At 35.9% G+C, this 23,840-nt stretch overlaps 1 long non-coding RNA gene and 1 pseudogene across 1 annotated transcript; one reads left to right on the top strand and one right to left on the bottom strand.

Moving 5' to 3' along the window:
* Positions 1-10,338: 10,338 nt before the first annotated feature.
* Positions 10,339-23,358, bottom strand: LOC120099256 (uncharacterized). The gene is made up of 3 exons (XR_005498329.2): positions 23,188-23,358; positions 13,319-13,374; positions 10,339-12,647 (listed from the first exon to the last, which is right to left on the bottom strand). It is a non-coding gene; the product is annotated as an uncharacterized LOC120099256 (long non-coding RNA).
* Rps2-ps23 (ribosomal protein S2, pseudogene 23) lies at positions 15,061-15,770 on the top strand (annotated as a pseudogene).
* Positions 23,359-23,840: the final 482 nt, after the last annotated feature.

Here is a 23,840-nt window from a genome sequence, read left to right as displayed (position 1 = left end):
GAGTTGCCTTATTCTTGGTATAGTCTCATATCGATGGAAACCCCAACTAAGACAATCAGCAGAGGAGACAGAAAGATTCTGAGAGCCAAAGGACCAGGAAGTTTGTTAGAGTTTGGTGTTATCTACCAAATGTTTTCTACCTTATATGTCATCATAAGCTTCACCCATGAAATTTTATCAATACTGTTGCCTAAGCCAGACCACACAATGACAACACCAGAAAACATGGATAGTAGAAATTCACAAGGTTATACCTCTAATTAAGAGCTACAGGTAAACATTAGCTTCTGAGAGTGGGAGGGATACACCCACTATAGGCTATTTTGTCTAAATTGTTCAGCCTGAAACACAAATGCATGTGGGCAACTCTAAGTGAGCTCAGTAGTGTGTGTGTGTGTGTGTGTGTGTGTGTGTGTGTGTGTGTGTGTGTGTGAATGTATGTAGCAATAACTTTAAAAAATCTCAAATTTGAATGGGAGGAAGAGGGGCACACAGGAGGTTTGAAGTAGGGATAGAAAGAATGTTAACACTGTACTCATGTTTGAAATTCTTAGAAACTAAAATACATAAAGAGTACAGCACACTGTCATGAAAAGTAAAACTTGACTGTTTTTAAGAGCATGTTAGAAACATGTTTTAAGACCATGTCATAGCTAATTTGATATGGTGACAGGTGTGCTGTCCTTAATCACTGTACCTACAGAGATTTGTGTTTTCTTCCTAATTACCAAACAGATACAAGCAGTCCCTTTACATGAAAAGCTCTGGTTGTTATTTGATAAACTAGTGTTGAAATTACCACCACAAAAGAAATTGTCAATAAACTAAGTGAAAACAATCACTATAAATTTGCAGTATTAATAATTTTCTTAAAATATCAAATAAAATATGAACAGTTTTGTATTTATTAACAGATATTTTATTACATCAAATAATGTTTTCAAAATTTTGACATGCGAATTACTTTTTAGAAGTATCGGACCTATTAATTTTTATGTTTTACATTTAATTTTTATGTACATTCAAGAATTATAGATTATTGTTTGGGTACTTCAAAGTAAAATGTGCATTATCATATGTAAAGGAAAACTCTTGATACTCAAGAAATAAAATTTTAAGATAAAAAAGAAACATTGATTTTATGTTATAAATCATAGGTAACTATATTATAAAAATTGTTTTTAATACTGAGTCAAAAACAAGCTAAAATAATACAATGTCAGGACAGTGAATTGCTGCTGGGTCTTAGCAATGTGAGCCATAGAAAACTTTAAAAGCGGGTCAAGATAAAGGCTTTTTAAGAAAGGATAACATAGTTCCCTTATGAATAGAATGTAGAATTGTCAAGAGACTTTAATGGAAAAACCATTTTATGAACTAGTGAAATTAGAAAGAAGTGAGATTGAGTATCTAGAAAAGAAGGATGTTATTGTGAAAATTTAGAATATGAAAATAATTATGCACAAATATTGTCTAAAGCCAGGAGGTAGTAGCATGCAGTTTGAATCCCATTACTGAAGAGGCAAAGGTATGAAGATCTTTATTAGTTAGAGGCCAGCCTGGTCTACAAAACTAGCTCCATGAGAGCCAGTGTTACATATGAAACCCTGTCTGAAAAAATGAAAAAGCAAAAAGAACTGGTTATACATTGATATTTTCCTAATACTGTTTTCTGATTTCATTCTTCATAGCTTTAATATGAGAAGAGGTGCCTAGTCATATGACTTAATGTGCCTTTCTGTGCCATGTTTGACTAATATCTCTGAGGGAGGGGGAAGACCATTGCTAAAGGGAAAGGGGAAGGAATGGATAAGTAGTAAGGGGTTGACTAGGAGTGAAGAAAGGACCAGAAACTGTGGTCAGAATGTAAAACATGAGAAAAGAATAAATTTAAAAATTAATAAAAGATTGTCTAAAGATCAACATAAAAGATAATAAGATGATCATATATACTATGAAAATACTCAACAGTTTGTAGCAGTGAAAGAGAAAACTCAGGTGAAAACCCTACACACATGTTGAAGGATATATTACTAAATGTTTTCTAAACTCTACTGGTCAAATTTAGGGTGCTTAAATTGAGTTAATACTCACATAGAAATTTTATGTATATTTTCTGAGACTGAAGTACCAAGGCAGCCATGGAGAATGAGATCCTTAGAGTGTAGCTTCTATTGATTTGAATTAACTGTACAAAAAACATTAGAGGTTTAGATAACATGAGAGTAAATTAACCATCAATTACCCAAAACATAGATGTTGCTGTAAAATTATAAAAAAAATGCAAAAACAGATTCAGAGGAAATTCAAAAAATAATCAGATCTTACTATAAAAACATATATTCAACAAAACTTGAAAATCTTCAGGAAATGGACAATTTCCTAGACAGATACCAGGTACCAAAGTTAAATCAGGAACAGATAAACCAGTTAAACAACCCCATAACTCCTAAGGAAATAGAAGCAGTCATTAAAGGTCTCCCAACCAAAAAGAGCCCAGGTCCAGACAGGTTTAGTGCAGAATTCTATCAGACCTTCATAGAAGACCTCATACCAATATTATCCAAACTATTCCACAAAATTGAAACAGATGGAGCACTACCGAATTCCTTCTACGAAGCCACAATTACTCTTATACCTAAACCACACAAAGACACAACAAAGAAAGAGAACTTCAGACCAATTTCCCTTATGAATATCGACGCAAAAATACTCAACAAAATTCTGGCAAACAGAATCCAAGAGCACATCAAAACAATCATCCACCATGATCAAGTAGGCTTCATCCCAGGCATGCAGGGATGGTTTAATATACGGAAAACCATCAACGTGATCCATTATATAAACAAACTGAAAGAACAAAACCACATGATCATTTCATTAGACGCTGAGAAAGCATTTGACAAAATTCAACACCCCTTCATGATACAAGTCCTGGAAAGAATAGGAATTCAAGGCCCATACCTGAACATAGTAAAAGCCATATACAGCAAACCAGTTGCTAACATTAAACTAAATGGAGAGAAACTTGAAGCAATCCCACTAAAATCAGGGACTAGACAAGGCTGCCCACTCTCTCCCTACTTATTCAATATAGTTCTTGAAGTTCTAGCCAGAGCAATCAGACAACAAAAGGAGGTCAAGGGGATACAGATCGGAAAAGAAGAAGTCAAAATATCACTATTTGCAGATGATATGATAGTATATTTAAGTGATCCCAAAAGTTTCACCAGAGAACTACTAAAGCTGATAAACAACTTCAGCAAAGTGGCTGGGTATAAAATTAACTCAAATAAATCAGTTGCCTTCCTCTATACAAAAGAGAAACAAGCCGAGAAAGAAATTAGGGAAACGAAACCCTTCATAATAGACCCAAATAATATAAAGTACCTCGGTGTGACTTTAACAAAGCAAGTAAAAGATCTGTACAATAAGAACTTCAAGACACTGAAGAAGGAAATTGAAGAAGACCTCAGAAGATGGAAAGATCTCCCATGCTCATGGATTGGCAGGATTAATATAGTAAAAATGGCCATTTTACCAAAAGCGATCTACAGATTCAATGCAATCCCCATCAAAATACCAACCCAATTCTTCAAAGAGTTAGACAGAAAAATTTGCAAATTCATCTGGAATAACAAAAAACCCAGGATAGCTAAAGCTATCCTCAACAATAAAAGGACTTCAGGGGGAATCACTATCCCTGAACTCAAGCAGTATTATAGAGCAATAGTGATAAAAACTGCATGGTATTGGTACAGAGACAGACAGATAGACCAATGGAATAGAATTGAAGACCCAGAAATGAACCCACACACCTATGGTCACTTGATTTTTGACAAAGGAGCCAAAACCATCCAATGGAAAAAAGATAGCATTTTCAGCAAACGGTGCTGGTTCAACTTGAGGTCAACATGTAGAAGAATGCAGATCGATCCATGCTTATCACCCTGTACAAAGCTTAAGTCCAAGTGGATCAAGGACCTCCACATCAAACCAGACACACTCAAACTAATAGAAGAAAAACTAGGGAAGCATCTGGAACACATGGGCACTGGAAAAAATTTCCTGAACAAAACACCAATGGCTTATGCTCTAAGATCAAGAATCGACAAATGGGATCTCATAAAACTGCAAAGCTTCTGTAAGGCAAAGGACACTGTGGTTAGGACAAAACGGCAACCAACAGATTGGGAAAAGATCTTTACCAATCCTACAACAGATAGAGGCCTTATATCCAAAATATACAAAGAACTCAAGAAGTTAGACCGCAGGGAAACAAATAACCCTATTAAGAAATGGGGTTCAGAGCTAAACAAAGAATTCACAGCTGAGGAATGCCGAATGGCTGAGAAACACCTAAAGAAATGTTCAACATCTTTAGTCATAAGGGAAATGCAAATCAAAACAACCCTGAGATTTCACCTCACACCAGTGAGAATGGCTAAGATTAAAAACTCAGGGGACAGCAGATGCTGGCAAGGATGTGTAGAAAGAAGAACACTCCTCCATTGTTGGTGGGATTGCAAAGTGGTACAACCATTCTGGAAATCAGTCTGGAGGATCCTCAGAAAATTGGACATTGAACTGCCTGATGATCCAGCTATACCTCTCTTGGGCATATACCCAAAAGATGCCCCAACATATAAAAAAGACACGTGCTCCACTATGTTCATTGCAGCCTTATTTATAATAGCCAGAAGCTGGAAAGAGCCCAGATGCCCTTCAACAGAGGAATGGATACAGAAAATGTGGTACATCTACACAATGGAATATTACTCAGCTATCAAAAACAACGAGTTTATGAAATTCGTAGGCAAATGGTTGGAACTGGAAAATATCATCCTGAGTGAGCTAACCCAATCACAGAAAGACATACATGGTATGCACTCATTGATAAGTGGCTATTAGCCCAAATGCTTGAATTACCCTAGATGCCTAAAACAAATGAAACTCAAGACGGATGATCAAAATGTGAATGCTTCACTCCTTCTTTAAATGAGGAACAAGAATACCCTTGGCAGGGAAGAGAGAGGCAAAGATTAAAACAGAGACTGAAGGAACACCCATTCAGAGCCTGCCCCACATGTGGCCCATACATATACAGCCACCCAATTAGACAAGATGGATGAAGCAAAGAAGTGCAGACCGACAGGAGCCGGATGTAGATCGCTCCTGAGAGACACAGCCAGAATACAGCAAATACAGAGGCGAATACCAGCAGCAAACCACTGAACTGAGAATAGAACCCCCGTTGAAGGAATCAGAGAAAGAACTGTGAGAGCTTGAAGGGGCTCGAGACCCCATATGTACAACAATGCCAAGCAACCAGAGCTTCCAGGGACTAAGCCACTAACTAAAGACTATACATGGACTGACCCTGGACTCTGACCTCATAGGTAGCAATGAATATCCTAGTAAGAGCACCAGTGGAAGGTGAAGCCCTGGGTCCTGCTAAGACTGAACCCCCAGTGAACTAGACTGGTTGGGGGAGGCCGGCAGTGGGGGGAGGGTTGCGAGGGGAACACCCATAAGGAAGGGGAGGGGGGAGGAGGATGTTTGCCCGGATACCGGGAAAGGGAATAACACTCGAAATGTATATAAGAAATACTCAAGTTAATAAAAAAAATTTAAAAAAATATTCATGGGAAGAAATACAGGGACAAAATGTGGAGCAGGGACTGGAGAAAAGGTCATCAGAGACTGCCCACCCCCTTTGGGGATTCATCCCATATGTCGCCACCAAACCCAGTTATTATTGCTAATGATATAGCACTGAGAAGTGCTTACTGACAAGAACCTGATATGGATGTCTTCAGAGAGGCTCTGCCTCAGCCATACTGATAAGATGAGAATGATTGCAGCAAACCATGGAACTGATCATGAGTATCCCAAAGGAGGATTTAGAGAAAGGACTGAAGGAGTTGAAGGGGTTTGCATCCCCACAGGAAGAACAACAATATCAACCAATCAACCCCCTCCCAGAGCTCCCTGGTACTAAAACATCAACCAATAAGTACACATGGATGGACCCATGGCTCCAGCTACATATGTAGCAGAGAATGGCATTGTCTGGCATCAATAGGAGTAGAAGCTCTTTGTCCTGTGAAGGTTCATTTTTCCAGTGTATAGGAAGGCCAGGGTGATGAGATGGGAGTCAGTGAGTGGGAGTGGGGTCATCTTCAGGGGAGGGGAAGCATGTATGGGAATCGGGGAAAAGGCTATAACATTTGAAATGTAGATACATAAATTATCCAAAAAAGGAAGAAAAAGACATCAGTATGAATTATCCATGATAAATAAGTCAGTAAATAGCCCTCCTTCATGGTGTCAGCATCAGTTTCTGCCTCCAGTTTTCTGTCTTGTTTGATTTCCTGTTTTGACTTCTTCCAATGATGAACAATGATATGGAAGTATAATCCAAATAAATCCTTTCCTCCCCCCCCCCAAAAAAATGCTGTATTTTATCCTGCTCTAGGTCCAGCACTGTAGTGCCCCCAAGAGATGTGGTAGATATCTTTATCTCAGTCACCAAAGCCTCTCACCTACTTTGCTCCATCCCCTATCTCACTGCCAATGGTCTCTCTCTAAGCCTGGCAATAATCTTTCTACCCATCCAGTTCCCAAGGCAGGGCTGCCACCATGCCAGAAATATTCATCCCAATTCTGTGGCGGCCCAGAGTCTCCACCACCACAAACTTTCTCAAACTTAAACTGCCACATGAAAGAACACACAACACAGCAACCTCTGATCCAATTGATAAGATAAAATTGCCCACCTTGACACACAAAGCCCTATCCACATCCATCCCTTAAGAACATTCAAAACAACCTGTAAAGGTACAGAATGTAAACTTAAATCAGCCTCCATGATCTCTTGGTGGCTTCCTCTCTCCAGTCTCCTCCTGCTCCAGTCTCCTCCTCTTTCTTCAAACATTTCTCCCTCCCATCCTTCCTTCTCATCCAATGACAGTCCTCATTCTATCTTGTACCTGCCTTCACCTGTATGACATCATCCTATACATAGAAAGACTTTTAACCTATAATATTTGGAAAAAGAGGTAGCTTGTTGAAGAAATAGGGGGTGATAAAATATGAAATTTGAATGTACATACTAGAGAATAATACAAGATAAAAAGTAAACCATGAAAGGAAAAATTTCGAATCATGGAAGGGATAGATATGATAGTATGTTGTCAAAATTCTGAAAGTGCTAAAAATTATACATGAGTTGAATAACTATCAACTTTAAAAGGTAAGAAACTCTCAAATAACTTTAAAAAATAAGACAGACCTCCTTCTTTATTCCTCTTCTTTCACTCTACCATGTTCCACGTTTGGTTCATTCTAATTCAAGTCTTTCTACAAAACAGGTATTTGAAAGACCCAGTTTTATTTTCCATTAGAGAAACATTCCAGGTCATAATAAACATTCAGAACAAGCCCCAAGACTGGGTTTTAATGAATCTTCTTTGGCTACATACCCAATGTTGTCACAGAGATGGAATAAGGTAATCAAACAAGTTTGTATCATATAAAATCTTGTGTTGGAGCATAGAATTCATTTCATCCAAATCATATTCATGTAAAGTATGTGGTGGTTTGAATAGGTTTGGCCTCCATAGAGTCATGTATTTGAATGCTTGTCCTATAAGGAGTGGCACTATAGGAGTTATAACCCTACTGGGGGAAGTGTGGCCTTGTTAGGGGAAGTGTGTCACCGTGGAGGCAGGCTTTCAGGTCTTTTTTTTTAATTAATCGTATATTTTGTTTATTTACATTTCAAATGTTATCCCCTTTCCATAGTGAGTCTGCGGAACTAAAAAGAATTCAGAGAAGACTGAATTAATATATTCCTATTAACAATGGTAAAAAGCTTATGGTGAGAAAATTAATACAAAAAGTCATTTCATTGAGGAAGCACATTATGCAGAGTCCTAGTGAAATTTACTTTAGGACAACCCTGAGGGAAGCCCCAAGTCCCATTACTATTACTGATGCTGTGGTGTGTTCACATAAAGGGGCCTATCATTACTGCCCTCCAAAAGACCCAACAAATAGCTGAAAGAGTCAAATGCAGATATTTACACCCACCCAATGAACAGAAGCTGCTGACCCCTGTGGTTAATAGAAAAAAGCTGGAAGAAGCTGAGGAGGAGGGCCACACTATAAAAACACCAGCAGTTTCAGGTAACCTGGAACCTCAAGATCTCTCAGACACTGAGCCACCAACCAGGTAGCACACACCAGCTGATATGAAGGCCCTATCACATATACAAAAGAGGACTGCCAGGTTTGGACTCAGTCAGGAAAGATGCACCTAATGGTCAAGAGACTGGAGGCCCCAGGGAGTAGGGAGGTCTGATGGTCTGATTGGGTCAGGGGGTGATGGGGACATTCTCCTAGAGATGAGGGAGGAGGTATGGGATGTGGAACAGTCAGAGGGTGGACTGGGAAAGGGATAAAGTCTAGACTGTAAAAAAGAAAAACTTACATTAAAAAAAATATGACCATCAACAGGGGGGGGAGAGAGAGAGAGAGAGAGAGAGAGAGAGAGAGAGAGAGAGAGAGAGAGAGAGAGAGAACTGGAATTATTTATATTAAGATCGTTATTTGTATTAGCATTCTTAGAGATTGTTTGCAGTGTTTCTCAGCCTGTATAATGATGCAGTTCATTAATACAGTTCCTCAAATTGTGATGACCTCCAACCATAATATTATGTTTGTTGCTACTTTATAACAATAATTTTGTTACTGTTATAAATTGCTATGTAAATATTTTTAGAGGAAGAGGTTTGCCAAAGGAGTCAAGGTTCATAGGTTGAAAACTGTTGATTTAGAATAATCCAGTGGTAGAGAACAAAAGGTTTACACTAGGAGAGTAGCAAAATTAAAGTACTGAAATCACATAAAATGATATCATGTCAAGACATTCAAGAAGTTAAAGACAGTCCCTGATGACTCTAGGTATCTAAGGATTTATACTTAGAATTGACAGGTCTTAGTGTTCAAGAATATCTAGAATTATTTGAAATATTCTAAGTATTCCTTAAATTGTTGCCATAACCCCATGTGGCCCAAAAGAGATCTATGAATTGAAGTCTTACAACAAAGTGACAACTCTTGAACTATGCCAAATATTGTTTACTCAAACCAATATGACAGAAAATAAAATTGGGTAGTGAAACTTTACAGTCTTTAAAGATGAACTCAGGAAGACTCAAACACTAGGCTTGACTTTCTAATCGAATGTAATTATACTGTGCACTTTGAGGTCATGAATATTGTAATAAAAATATCCCATATTCTAGGAAGTTGATAATATGTAAAAAAAATGCATACTTGCTAGAGACACAAGAGACAATAAGTACAAAGCTGAAGCTGAGATAGGAAAGCTCCTTTCTGGTCCTTGATTCGTGATAGTGGTGGGGAGCACTTGTAAGAAATTTATGTGAAATTGGTGCTATCTTGTTGCCAGGAAAATTGTAGACATATGGCTGGTTCTTTTGTTAGATGTATGATACCCAGCAGAAGAGATTAAAAGAGAGAACATTAAAAAAAAGATTGGAGTCAGAAATTAGTGAGCAGAAGAGTCTTGTTTAAGCATTGGGGCATTGTTGTTTTCTTTTGTTTTTCTTTTGGAGAGAAGAGGGATATAAAGGTGATTTTGCACAGAAAAAATCTAGGTAAAAAGTAGAATATTAAATACATTTTTAATAGTGAAAACAGAAGGAGTATCACAAAAAGCTAGTCAAAAGCAAATAGTGAACCTTTAAGGTCAGTCAATTTTATTTTCATTTCTGGATTATCTTTTAATGCCAACTTAAAGTGTAGCTGAATTGAAGAGAACACATACCTCCCAGTTTTTGAAAGGCTGAGAAAATTGTAGAAATCTTATCATAAAATATGACCTTTGTTCAGCTATCACCCTCTCATATTCTCTTGCTATCATCTTCTGCATTTTTAGTCTTTTGAAGTTGAATCACATTTAAAAAACCTCTCTAGAAAAAATAGCCATATTTCATTACAAATCAACTTTTCTATTCTATTCTGTACATAGAGGCTTACCACTTAAATGGAAGATTATAGAACAAAAGACACTAAATTTTAAGGTATTAATTACTAATGAAATATAATACTTAGAATATTTGTGTATTTCTATGTTGTTACAGAAACATTTTAATTTTGCGTTTAAATCAAGATAGACGTAAGGAAAGTGAGTATTTGAAGAGCTAGAGACCCCATTTTGGATAAGGTTTCCAGCTTAGCATCAAAACACTTAATAAAATTAGAATTTTACAGGTTTTGAATATAACTGAATTATATCTGCAAGGCTGAGTGTTTGAGCATCAATTTCTTAAAATATTTGAATTTTTAATAAATAATACATTTATTAAAATCTATTTCATAGATTACTCATTTGTTTTTTCTGCTACTCAAATTTAATTTGAAATTAGAATTCTGGATTTTTTTTCCTGCATAATTGTACACATTGCCTCATCACAGACGTAATAGTAAATCTAGACATATAGAATTTGGAGTTTTGAGTATTCTATGTTTCCTAATTAAAGGATACTCAAGTGACAATTTCACAACCCTCATGGGCTATTATACAAGCCTTACATCTCTTTTCTATACAGATTTTTGAACAACTCCTCCATTATACTTATGTAATGAATTAAGGCTTTAAAGAGGTACTTCTTTTTGTATGTGGAAAGGACATGGATAGCCAGAGGGGCAACTTGGCAAGCAAAATAATACTGCTTGGTTAATGATGTGCACAACTGAGCATTCCAGAGAAATGTGAATATTTATTTCGTGGTAAAATAGACTTGAAAATGTCACTAACCTAAGAGTCTTGATATAGTGTTATTAGTCAAGGTTACCTATGGAGATAGGAAATGTAACCCTGTAAATTTAAAGACAAGAGGGATAGGAGGATCAGAGTCAAAGATACGGTTTTGAAAGCAGAGAAAGGATAAGAAATATATAATAATAAAGGGCCACAGTTAAAGATAGATGTTGCTACACAACTGGCTTTTAAATTAAAGGAGTGGACTATCCCAATTAAATAGATGTAAGAAGCTAAATGAGAGATGGAAATTCATTCACCTAGAACCATACTAAAGGGGGCAAGTTTGTGGATACTTTAGCCCATTAAAACTGACGTGAGAATATTGACTTGAAGCTGTATTGAATAATAAATATCCTTTCTTTCCTACATGGGTATTTTGTATAGTAGCAGAGAACCAATCACAACAGTTGGCTGATATTTTGACCCAAATGTAAAGAGAGTAAGACATTAGCATGAACTAAAATTCTCTTTGCAATTTGTCTGAGTATGAATTGCTTCTTTGTTTTGTTTTCTACTATTTATTTTATTATTACTTTATTTCTTCTCAACTATTACTACTTGAAAGTATTAAGGACACAAATAGTGACATTATTAAAACCTTAATTTTCATGTGATAGGACTTTGGTGTGGGTCAACTATGCTTTTATCCAAGATAGAAGGAATCTGAGGGCTCTGTACCCAAATCCCATCGGGGAGAGAGCCATATTGAGACTTCTAGAGAATAGCTTCTTGGACATTGTTAGCTTATACAGTCTAATAACAAAACTCCAGTTCTTCTGGGTCTTATCATATTCCTGGCCCCTCTTTGGCTGTAATGCCTGAGCCTTAGGTGAAAGTGTAGTATTGTAGACATATCAGCTGGAGACTGTATCCTCACTTATTTTCTCCCAGTTGTGCTTTTCTGTAATGGTCTGTCTCTTCGAGGAGATCTTGCTGTTATGAGAGGGTAGGATCTATACTTAACTGTGACCATAATTATAAATATTTAGAGTATATATTTATGAATTAAGTAAGCTCTTTTAGTATAAAGGTGTTTATTGTTTCACCTCTAACGTCTATGACTTCCTTTCCAATTTGTATCCATTTGATTTCCGAATTATATATCTGTGTATGTTCTACCTCCAGAATCCAAGAAAGCTACCAGATAGTAGACATCCTTCATTTATTTATAGAAAGTAAAAGGTGAAATATTTTTTGCTTATTTTATTTACATTTCAAATGTTGTCCCCCTTCCCAGGTTCCCTTGTACAACCCCCATCCCATTTCCCCTCTCCTTTGCCTCTATGAGGCTGTTCCCCACTCACCCATTCTGCCTCACCTCTCTAGCGTTCCCTTACACTGGAGTTTTGAATCTCCACAGGACCAAGGGCTGTCCCACGGATGCCAGTTAAGGCAATCCTCTGCTATGTATGTAGATGGAGCCATGGGTAACCTCCATGTGTACTCTTTGGTAGGTGGTTTAGTCACTGGGAGCTTTGGGGGATCTGGTTGGTGATATTGTTTTTCTTCCTATGGGGTTGCAAACCACTTCAGCTCCTATAGTCCATCCCCTAATTCTTCCATTGTGGTCCAGGTGCTAAGTCCAATGATTCACTGTATCTGTATCTGTATTTGTAAGGGCCTCCCAACGCTTCTCAGAGAATAGCTATACCAGGTTTCTGTCAACAAGCACTTCTTGGCATCAGCAATAGTGTCTGGATTTGGTGTCTTCAGATGGGATGGATCCATAGGTGGGATGGTCTCTGGATGGTCTTGCCTTCAGTCTCTGATCCATTCTTGGTCCCTGCATTTCCTTTAGATAGGAACAATTCTGGATTAAAATTTTTGAGATGGGTGGGTGGCCCCATCCCTCACCTGTGGGCTGTGCCTATTTACTGGAGATGGTCTCTACACTTCTAACCGTCACACAGCTGACTTTCTAGAATAATTACCAAGTTACATTGTCCCTGAATCACAATAGTGTTTATATTTCTTTCCCTTAAAAGCATCACAACACAGGGATATTACATGTCTTATATAACTTAGTAGAATTACATCATGAAAGAAATTGTTTGCTGTGATGTACTATGCAATATACAGCTTGTATAAAGTTTTTCAAAACTTTGACTTATAGTTTTAAAGGCAATGGCTCAAGGAAATGATAGAATAACTTGAGTTTAAACTTAAGAGCCTCTTAAGTTGAACAATTTTATATTACTTTGAGCTTAAAAGGTTAAGAACCAAGAGCAGCAATATCATTTGAAAGGAAAAAAATGGGTATCAATTTAAACAGAGAATATATTTGCCTTCCCTCCATACTTTGGTCTATTTTTGTCCCTTACCTATCCAAAAAGGTAAAGATGAACCTTCCTGCTAATTACAAATGAAATTTTATCAAATATCTAGACATTCTTCTAGTCCAGTAAAGTTAACATATAAATTAATATTACTAAAAGAGTATCTCTGTATCGCGTGTATGCTTACCTGTGTCAATTCACTCTTCCATAACATTATTTTCCGTGTGTGTTGTCAATATAAAACTGTGAAGAAACACGTAGTTTAAGCAAGTAAAGCAGAAAAAAATTATTTTGGCACACATTCAAGGATTCCAACACATGATCACTTAGCATTTCCTCTGAACCTCAGGCAAGAAGCCTATAGTAGAATAAAGCAGCTTATTTCATAGTGGACAAAAATGCAGGAAAGAACAGGAAATAGCTCAGAAATCAGAAGCATTCTTCAACAGTATACAAAAATGAATACTGAAGTATCTCTCTAAAAGCTTCAAGTGTGGAAGACTTCATCCCACCTTGGTGTAATTATTGGGAGACAATTAGGAAAACTTTTCAAGTTTTTAATGCCTTTTATTAGCAACTAGCAGCAACTTGCTCTTTCATTTCCATATTACCTTATTGAAATATTTTGGTTTGTTTTAGTGGATATTCTGTTACATTTAAAAATTACTTTCTGGATGGGGAGGGGAACACCCATAAGGAAGGAGAGGGGGGAGGGGGATGTTTGCCCGGAAACCGGGAAAGGGAATAACACTCGAAATGTATATAAGAAATACTCGAGTTAATAAAAAAAATTACTTTCTTTTACATGAAGTTATATTACATCATTTCTTTATTCCTTTTCCTCCCTCAAAACCCTCTTATGCACTCTCCCTCTTATTCTTTTACTTGTTTTTAAGGATATTTGTTATTAGATAATGAACTGGTATGCTTTTCCCTAGGGAAGATGATTTCTATTGGTATTTTTCTATTCAACTCATACCATGCCATCTTGGTGGTACTTCATGGGTGTTGCTTCTAACATTCCTAGGAGACATAATCTCATAGTAAACTTTCTCTAGTTCTTCCAATTTTTTAGACAATCAGCCAGAATGATCCTTGAGCTTTAGGTGACAATATTGTAGGCGTTTTAGCTTGAGTCTTCTACACAACTACATAGTTTGTCAGTTGTAGTTTTCTGTAATAGTATCCTGAAAAGAAAATGTGTTTTCTTTGGAGACTCAGTTGCATCATGTGTATTTTTTTCTGGAAACCATCTTATGAGCTGTTGTCTGGATGAGACCCACATGTGAGAGGTTGTTTTACTAAGAACAGACATGTGATATTTTCCTGGATGCTCCTTGGAAAAGGGGCATGTGACATTTTGCTAGAGCAGACATTTGAGAGGTTATGTGATGTTGGGAAAGTATATGAATAACCCAACAGACAGTGGATTGTGCTATAGTATTAGTTCCCCCTGACATAATTTGCTAATCTTCATTGGGCATTGTTGACACTGTTCTCCACAGATAATGCAGTGATACTGACTTTGCCTTCTTTGCTGATGTCATAGAGAGAAACAAGTCATAGAACTTCTTGTGATATTCCAATGGCTTCTTGCCACTTCCCTGTGGAATCACGCTGATTGTCAGAGTGTCTCAGTTTCTTCTGTATCGAACTGCCATTGCTGACTTGCTAATGGTGTTTGTGAGTGGATGTTCCTACCACTGATGATTCCTGTGAAGTGAACCCTGGCATTCTGACAATGAAGATTGGATTAGCCCGAAGCACCAAAGAACTATTTCTAAACAGATACACATGTAATATACATCATTTCTTTATTCCTTTTCCTCCCTCAAAACCCTCTTATGCACTCTCCCTCTTATTCTTGCCCGAGGCCATGGCCTTGCCCTCCTTGAAGACAAGGAGTGGATCCCCATCACAAAGCTGGGCCGCCTGGTTAAGAACATGAAGATCAAGTCCTTGGAGGAGATCTACCTGTTCTCGCTGCCCATTAAGGAGTCTCCGACTATTGACTTTTTCCTGGGTGCATCTCTAAAGGATGTGGTTCTGAAAATCATGCCAGTGCAGACAGAGACTCCGGCTGGCCAGCGGACCAGGTTCAAGGCTTTTGTCGCTATGGGGGACTACAATGGCCACGTTGGTCTTGGTGTTAAGTGCTCCGAGGAGGTAGCCATTACTATCCGAGGGGCCATCATCCTGGCCAAGCTTTTGCTCGTCCCAGTGCGGAGAGGCTACTGGGGGAACAAGATTGGCAAGTCCCACACTGTGCCATGGAAAGTGACAGGCCGCTGGGACTCTGTGCTGGTGCCCCCAGAGGCACTGGCATTGTCTCTGCTCCTGTGCCCAAGAAGCTACTGATGTTGGCTGGTATAGATGACTGCTACACTTCAGCCTGGGGCTGCACTGCCACCCTGGGCAACTTTGCCAAGGCCACCTTTGATGCCATCTCCAAGACCTACAGCTACCTGACCCCTGACCTCTGGAAAGAGACTGTGTTCACCAAGTCTCCTTATCAGGAATTCACTGACCATCTTGTGAAAACCCACACCAGAGTCTCTGTTCAGAGGACCCAGGCTCCAGCTGTGGCTACCACATAAGGGTTTTTATACAAGAAAAATAAATGAATTAAGTCTGTTAAAAAATAATTAATTACATGGGATCACCAATTCACCACAATAACTCCTTTAACCTTAATTGTTTGTAGTACATACAGAATTTTCCTCTCTATTCAAATTGAGGTTTAAAAAACTACTTAATATCACAGAAGCTGAATAACTCAGAATAACTTTTTTGCTGCCGATTTCATGTAAACAAGAGAGGGGTGAGAGGGGTGAAGAGAGAGAGAGAGAGAGAGAGAGAGAGAGAGAGAGAGAGAGAGAGAGAGAGAGAGAGAGAGAGAACACAAGGGATATAGTTTTTCTCATTTTAAACATGATGATTATGATGATTCCCAGAGATTTTTTAGCTATGTTCCAATATAAGGTCTTTGTAGATTTGAGAGTATTCACTCTCTAGAAGGAATGTTTCACAAATGGTTGTTGGGCCATGAGATAACAACCATTAAATACTATGGTATAAGGAAATTATATAGCTTATATAATTGAATATAGTAATTAATCTATAGTAAGTGCTCATTTCAGAACAAGAGGAATTCATGAAACACAAATATCATTAATTTAAAACCATAATTGTTTCAGTTTCACTTAATTATAACTGACAGAAATGTGTTTAAGATATGCAGTATGATAGTTTGATAGTAGGCAGGCATTTTGAATTGATTATAATAGTAAAATCTCACACTATCAGCACATATAGTTTCCCAAATTTATTTCATTTTCTTTGGATATGTTCTGAGTAGTAAGATACTTGACTCAAGTAATACTTATATATATTTTTTAATATTTTAGAAAGTACTACATATTACCATAGTCGTTACTATTTACACTCTCATTATTGTTTATGAAGAGCCCTCTTTGCTTCTTTTTACGCTTTCCAACATTTATTACCTGCTTTTTAATAGTAGCTGTCCTTATGGGTTGAGGTGATAGGTAAGTTTGGTTTTCATTTTCATTTTTGTGCTGATCAGTGATGTTTAACAGCTTCAGACAATGGACTTTAGTTTTAGAACCCACAAACAACCTAAAGGTTGTCTGAATCTTTCTTTATTTTTGAAAAATGTTGTATGTTTAGTTTCTTAGGTTTGTAAATTATTAGTATATTTTTCTATTGAATAAATATTGGTTTACAAATATTTTCTTCCATTTCACATATTGCCTTTGTTCCTCCTTGATAACTGGTTTACTTTTTCCTCTGCAGAACTGTTTTGTTGTTGTTGTTGTTGCTGTTGTTGTTGTTGTTTTAAATTTTGTGTATTCTCACTTATTTATCTTTACTTTGAAAAGCTTTTTAAAATTATTTAGTTTTTACTTGAATGAATGTTTGCCTTTATGTTTGTATGTGTACTGTACGCATGCATGCTTGGTGCCAAAAAGGGTCAGGAAAGGACACCAGATCCATTGGAACAGGAGTTATGGGTTAGTGTAGACTTTCATATGGGTGACTATAGGCTTTCATGTGGGTGGTCGGTGCCTACCTGGGTCCTCTGTAAGAGGAAAACATGCTTTTAATTGCTGATCCAACTCTCCAGTACATATATTTACTTTTGATCCTGATACATGTACATTCATATCCCAAAAGTTATTATGAAAACAAATATCAAAAACCTTTTCTTCTTTCTTCATGATTTCAGATCTTTATAATTAAAAGAATACCTATTCCTATTTGAAGTTCTTGTCAAAAATTTGTTCAGAATATACACATGTTGTTCTATTGTTATTTTTTATTATTATGGCTTCGTTATTTATTAGAAAAATAGGGAATAAGGTATTTTCAGCTTCGTCCTTCCTGAAGATTATGTAGGTTATTCTGACCCAGTTGTACTTACAGAAAAGTTCTGGATCTTTTTCATATACCTGTGAAAATGCCATTGCAATTTTGATAGAGATTGCATTGAGTCTCTGAATTTCTCTGGGACATATAAACTTTTTAACAATATTGATTCACCATTCGTTAATATTAAATAGAATTCTAGTTCTGTGCTTTTAGTTAACATTTTATTCATTTCAGTTTAAAGACCTTTCAGGTAACTCTTTGATTAAATTTATTTCTAAGCATGTCACTCTTTGTGATTCAATTCAAATGACATCTTTTCCAGATTGTTTTTATGAATAGTTTGTATTTTACAAAATGTAACTGATTTTTAAACTTGATTTGATATGCCTCAAATTTTTTATCAGTTCTAGTACTTTTAAAGTATACATTTTGGGTTTTCAGTACAAAGATCATTCTATTAGCAAATAAACAAGTAAACAACAAAAAATACAAGTCAACTTTTTCTTTTTCATATTGGATGATCTATATGTATTCTTGCTAAATTTCTCTAGCCAGAGACCAGAATGAAATCAAGTAAAATGAACACATATATCTTGTTTATTAGCTGAATGGAAAAACATTAAAATTGCATATTGAAGATATTAGTATTTAGCACTCATATCTACTATTGAACATATATTTCTTGAAACCATTATTCTTGTTGAGACCTTTTATCATAAAATTTTATTAAATTTTAAAAATAACTTTCTCATCCATCTGTGATAATGAAAATTTAATCCATTTGTCTGTTATTTTGGTATGTAACATTAATTTACACACACACACACACACACACACACACACACACACACACACACACCCAAAAACCTTTGCATCCCAGAGGAAAATTTCACTTAATCTCAATGTATGATCATTCTTTATGCCATTTAATTTTGTTTGCCATTGATTTTTTGAGTATTTTTACTTCTAGATATGCCAGACACATTAACCTATGATTTTCGTTTCTCAAAGTATATTTTTTCTGAGGGCAATGCAATGCTGTGATTCTGAAATGGGTTTAGATGAGTTTTTTTTTTTTGCCATTTTTTGTAAAGGTGCAAATTGATTTCCTTAATCTTGACAGAATATAATAGTCAAATGACATGATAGGGCTTTTTAGCTACTCATTCTTTGTCTTATTTACTATCTGCTCAGATACTGTATTTTTTTCATAATGTAGCCCTGATAGCTTGTTTCTAGGAATATATCCGTTTATTCTAAGTTGCTTATTTAAAGTTTTGTAATCCTCATTAATAGCTGTCTGGAAATGCTCCCTATGTAAGTTAGATAAATTGTAATATCCATATAAAGCCTCTTGCAGGTATGTTTGCAGGATGAGCATTTGGTATTGAATCCAGTGCTTTCCACTGAGGAAGATTATTTGTCCTGCTCTCATCATTTCATAGTTGACTGTAATTCTATGTTTACATTTCCCTCATTTTACCATGTCAATTTGTGTTATCCTATATTTAGATATACACACAGACATATATAACTAAAGGTAAAGAAACAATGAATTTCAAGGAGAACAAGAAGTTTATATAGTATGGACTAGAGGAAGAAAAGGGAAATGGTGAAATTATAATATCCAGAAATAAAAAAATAATATGTTGTCTACAAGTTGACAAAAATTGTATTTTTCTCTTCTTTCATTCATTGTTTTGATTTGTCTCTCCTTTTGTCTTGGTTAATCTAACAAGTTTGTTGTCCTTGTGTTTAAAATCCATTATTTCTTTTTCTTTTTATTTATTGTGGTCATTTTAGTACTTGTTTTTTATTGCCTCTGTGAATTTCCAGTTTCACTTTTTATGCTGCATTGAGTCTTCTTTTACATATTTTGTTCAGCTAACTTGAGTTGTAAAATTAAGAAGTTCATTTAAAATGTTTTTCTTAGCATTATTCAATTTATAGAGATTTTTTATTAGAACTACTTTTCACACTCAATGGTATTTTATATGTCCATTTTATTTGTCTTACAATATTTATTCCTTTTTCATATTGTCTTTGATCCATTAGTTAATCAACAGATGATTAACTTCCATGTATTTGTGAATGTCCTAATGTGCTTCATTGTTTATTTCTTTTAAGTAATTTGATCAAAAGTATTTGTTACAATTTCAGTCCCATTACCAAGTTTATGAAAATGTGATTTTTTTCTAATCTATGATGTAGTTGAAGAATTATCAATGAAAATACTTAAGAAAATGTATGTAATGCTGCAGATAAATGTCATGCTTTTTGTGGTTTTTGGATACATTTAGTCTATATCTTTCAAGCTTATCTTTTAAACATATGTGAATAAAAGACACTCGTGATTTGTCATTGAGGATGAGTTATTGATACTGCATACTCTTATATTGTTAATTCTTATTTCAGTTTTGTTACTATTCCAACATCTTTGCGCTTTGATATTGTGGACATATATTCTTAGAATCGTTAAGTCCATTTGATGAACTATCTAAGTACACCCTTTATCTATTTTGCGAGATTTTGATGAAAAGTCCTTCTTTTTAATAAGTGTAAAGATATTCATACTCTCTTATACATGGACTATACTTCCCACTTCATTGCCTTCTGTTTGCATGTGTCCTTGAGGCACATGTGAGTTACATAGCATATATTATAATTTGTGTTTTTCATATACATATGTATTTTATTACTTAAATATTTAATCAAGATAATGTTACATCAATACTCGTTTTCCTATCCTTCTTCTAACATCCCCCATATTTCCCTAGCTCCTTTCAAATTCTTGAAATCTTTTTTGTTATTTGTTATTAAAGGCTATCTTCTATACAGTTTTTGGTCATAGGTTCTCTACACAGCAATGGAATAGTAACTAAGACAGTGGAGTTTCTTATAAAAGAACTCCATTTGAAGGATAAATTCATTCTTTATTGTCTCTACTTATCTGATATTCCTATACTCTTCACTTATTCTTCTAAAAACCCTAATGACAACATAAGCAAGAAACATTTCTAAACAGTTCTGCTAGTGTTATAATTTTACATACTAGTCACTTATCCTACTGTTGTATTTTTCTCTTTTATTATCCAACTCTTCAATATTTTAATTGATTCTAGATTCTATTTAAATTTAAATTAGTATCTTTTATCATCAATACAAGAACTCAGTCTAAGAGGTACATTCACTCATTAAGACAGTCAACAGATAGGCAGTTATGTACTTATTTTATGAAAGTACTGGTCTCATGTTTATAAATTAAAACTATAAGAAAAGTTCAAGAAACTCTTCCATTGATTTGAAGAGACAGCATGACCAACTTATGAGAGGTAGCATTTAATTTGGGACTTGTTTAGAGTTTCAGAAGGTTAGTCTATTATCATCACAGTAGAAATCATAGCAAAAGGCAGGAAGAATTGGAGTTAAGGCAATATAGCTAAGTGCTTATATAGGAAGCAGAGAGCAAGAGAGAGAGGGAAGGAGGGAGGAGGGAGGGAGGGAGGAAGGGAGGGAGAGAGAGATTAGACCAGACACCAGTCTTTTGAAACCTCAAAGTCTACCTCCAGTGACACACCATATCCAAAAAAGGCCATACCTTTTAATCCTTTCTAAACAGTCAGTAAACTAGAAAGCAAACATTAACATATATGAGTCTTTGGGAATCATTCTTTTTTAAACCACCACGTTTCACTCCCTGGACCTCATAGGCTTGTAGCCATAACATAATGCAAAATGTACTTAGTCCAACTTCAAAAATCGCTGTCTTTCACAGTCTCAAGACTATTTAAACCCCCAAAGTCTAAAACTCCTCTGAGATTTAAGGTGATCTCTTAACTGTACACCAAGTATAAGCAAAAATTAATTTGCTTATCTCTAACATATCCAATGACAGAATATACATTACCATTCTAAAAGTACAAAAAGACTACTCTTTAATGAGAAAATACTGGACGAAAACAAGACCAAATCCCAGAAAAGCAGGAAAAAAAATTCATATCCAGACTGTGATATCTCTTTATATCTCCATCCAGCTTTGTGGACTCCAACACATCTCTTTGTCCTGGCTGGTTCCATAGAATGTAGTTTTCCCTGGCAGGTGTCCCATCGTTCTGACATCTCCAACAACTTGGGGTCTCCAAAACAAGCCACATCTCACCTTTACAGTATCATGCAATGTCCTTTCTAGCCCTCCAAGCAAGTACTCTACTGCCACATGCATCAGTGGAGTTCCTTAAATGTAGGAAGAAATACAGCAACCCCTTTCTCCAGTAGTGTTATAGTTTAAAGCCTGATCTAAGTGGGTGGTCAAAGGTGTCAAATGTTTCTATTTGCTTGGAATTCAATGAGGCCCCCTCCTTGAATTGGATTTGCACAAGCTTTGGATTGTTGATTCCTTTTAGATGGAGAAAATCCCTTGGGCTACTTCCTTTTATAGGTTACAAGATTACCTGGATAGAATTTTTCTCTAATGATACCACTCCCTCTATTTAAACTGCACTATGTAAAGAAGAAACTCACTAACATACCCTTGAATTTCTTGCCCTTCTACTTTCTTTTTACTTCTTCATCTACTGTTGTTTTTTTTTTTTCAAGATGTATAGGAATTTTAATCCAACAATTTGGCTGTTCTAGCAAAGGGTCACATCCAAAGACCTTTTAGATCTGTTTTTGAGCTGGAATGACACAACACTAATCCTTCTGTCTGGAATACAGAAATGTCCTTCGGACAAATTTTTATACCAAACAATGAAGGTAAAATTAGTTTGTAGAAGGAAACAGCCATGTTCGAAGGAAATGTCTAATTCAGGGTCAGATGAAGTGACAAATTTGTCTGCCCCTTAAATAGATTTATTTACATCTATATTATACTACATTATCTATATTATATAAATATAATTATAAATTCTAAATTATATAGAATTGAATTCTATAATTCAGATATAGATGTCTATAACCATATTCTATAATAAAATATATTATAAAATATAACAAATTATAATTATATGTACTATATATCATAATTATATAATACATAAAATATATATTTAATTAAATTATACATTGTCTTTAGTTTATATATTATATTATCTACATTATAGATACAATCTATATCTAATATATTGATATAGATATAATATCTGTATAATAGAATTAGGTTCTATCAAATAAAAAAGGATGAGTCAGAGAGAATATATACCCAACTTTTAGGAGAACAATCAGGAAAAGAGTCTATTTAAGAGCAACTCAGGATCAGCTGAACCAGTCAGTCAGTTCCATATAGTTCCATATAGTTCAGTTGAGAGTTCAGTCATAGAGTTCAGGGTCATTTTTTCCAAGGAAAGCAATTGAGACCCAAGCCAAGAAAAGCATATTTGAACCAGTCATCTTGGAGAGATTTTAAATTCACAGCAGCTGAATTGAACCAGCCAGTTAGAATTCAGAAAGAACTAGGAAGGGTGAGACCTCTAAGCAGTAAGCATTTGAGATGACAATTACATCAGGCAAATAAAAGTTACATACATAAAGAACATAAAGAAATTCATATAGGTTTGAAAAAGAGTTGTTTGATACACACACACACACACACACACACACACACATACACAAACACACACACACACATTGAAGGACCCTGTAGGCTTTTGCCAGCCTTATACCCACCTGCCTTGGGTCAAGACTAGGCCAAGTCCCAGCTTTCTGCCTCTGGTCAAAGATAGGCCAAGTTCCATTCTCCATCTGAGAGGAACAGGAACATTCTTGAAAAACTGCAGAATGTACTGACTGATAGTCACCTGACCCTCTGGTTCCAGATAGAGTTTGAATATATGTCATAATCTGCCCACGCTTGCTAGCCAATAGTTTCAAAGGTCAATATGCTTAGGCAATAAGTTTAAACTGTAACCCTGCTGATGTAACCTGTACCCCTAAAAAGTATAAAAGCTTCTTATTATAGCTGTTTGGGTCACTTTCCTTGAGGGACTTATTGAGGATCATCCTGATACACCAGAAAATAAACCTCTTGCTTCTGCATTGACCTGAATCTTGCTGTCTCACTCTGGGGCATCTTGAAGTAAGTAACATTGACCAAGTATCGGGAGGGAGGGCTTACATTTGGGGATTCATCTGGAATTCAAGAAGGGATTCAAATTACTCATCTATCAAAAACAATGACTTTATGAAATTCATAGGCAAATGGAGGGAACTGGAAAATATCATCCTGAGTAAGGTAACCCAATCACAGAAAAACACACATGGTATGCACTCATTGATAAGTGGCTATTAGCCCAAATGCTTGAATTGCCCTAGATGTACAG

The sequence above is a fragment of the Rattus norvegicus genome, chromosome X (assembly GCF_036323735.1).
Source record: "Rattus norvegicus strain BN/NHsdMcwi chromosome X, GRCr8, whole genome shotgun sequence".
Lineage (NCBI taxonomy): Eukaryota > Metazoa > Chordata > Mammalia > Rodentia > Muridae > Rattus > Rattus norvegicus.
Note: the sequence above shows the minus strand (reverse complement) of the source record. Positions and strands in the feature narration are given on the sequence as shown.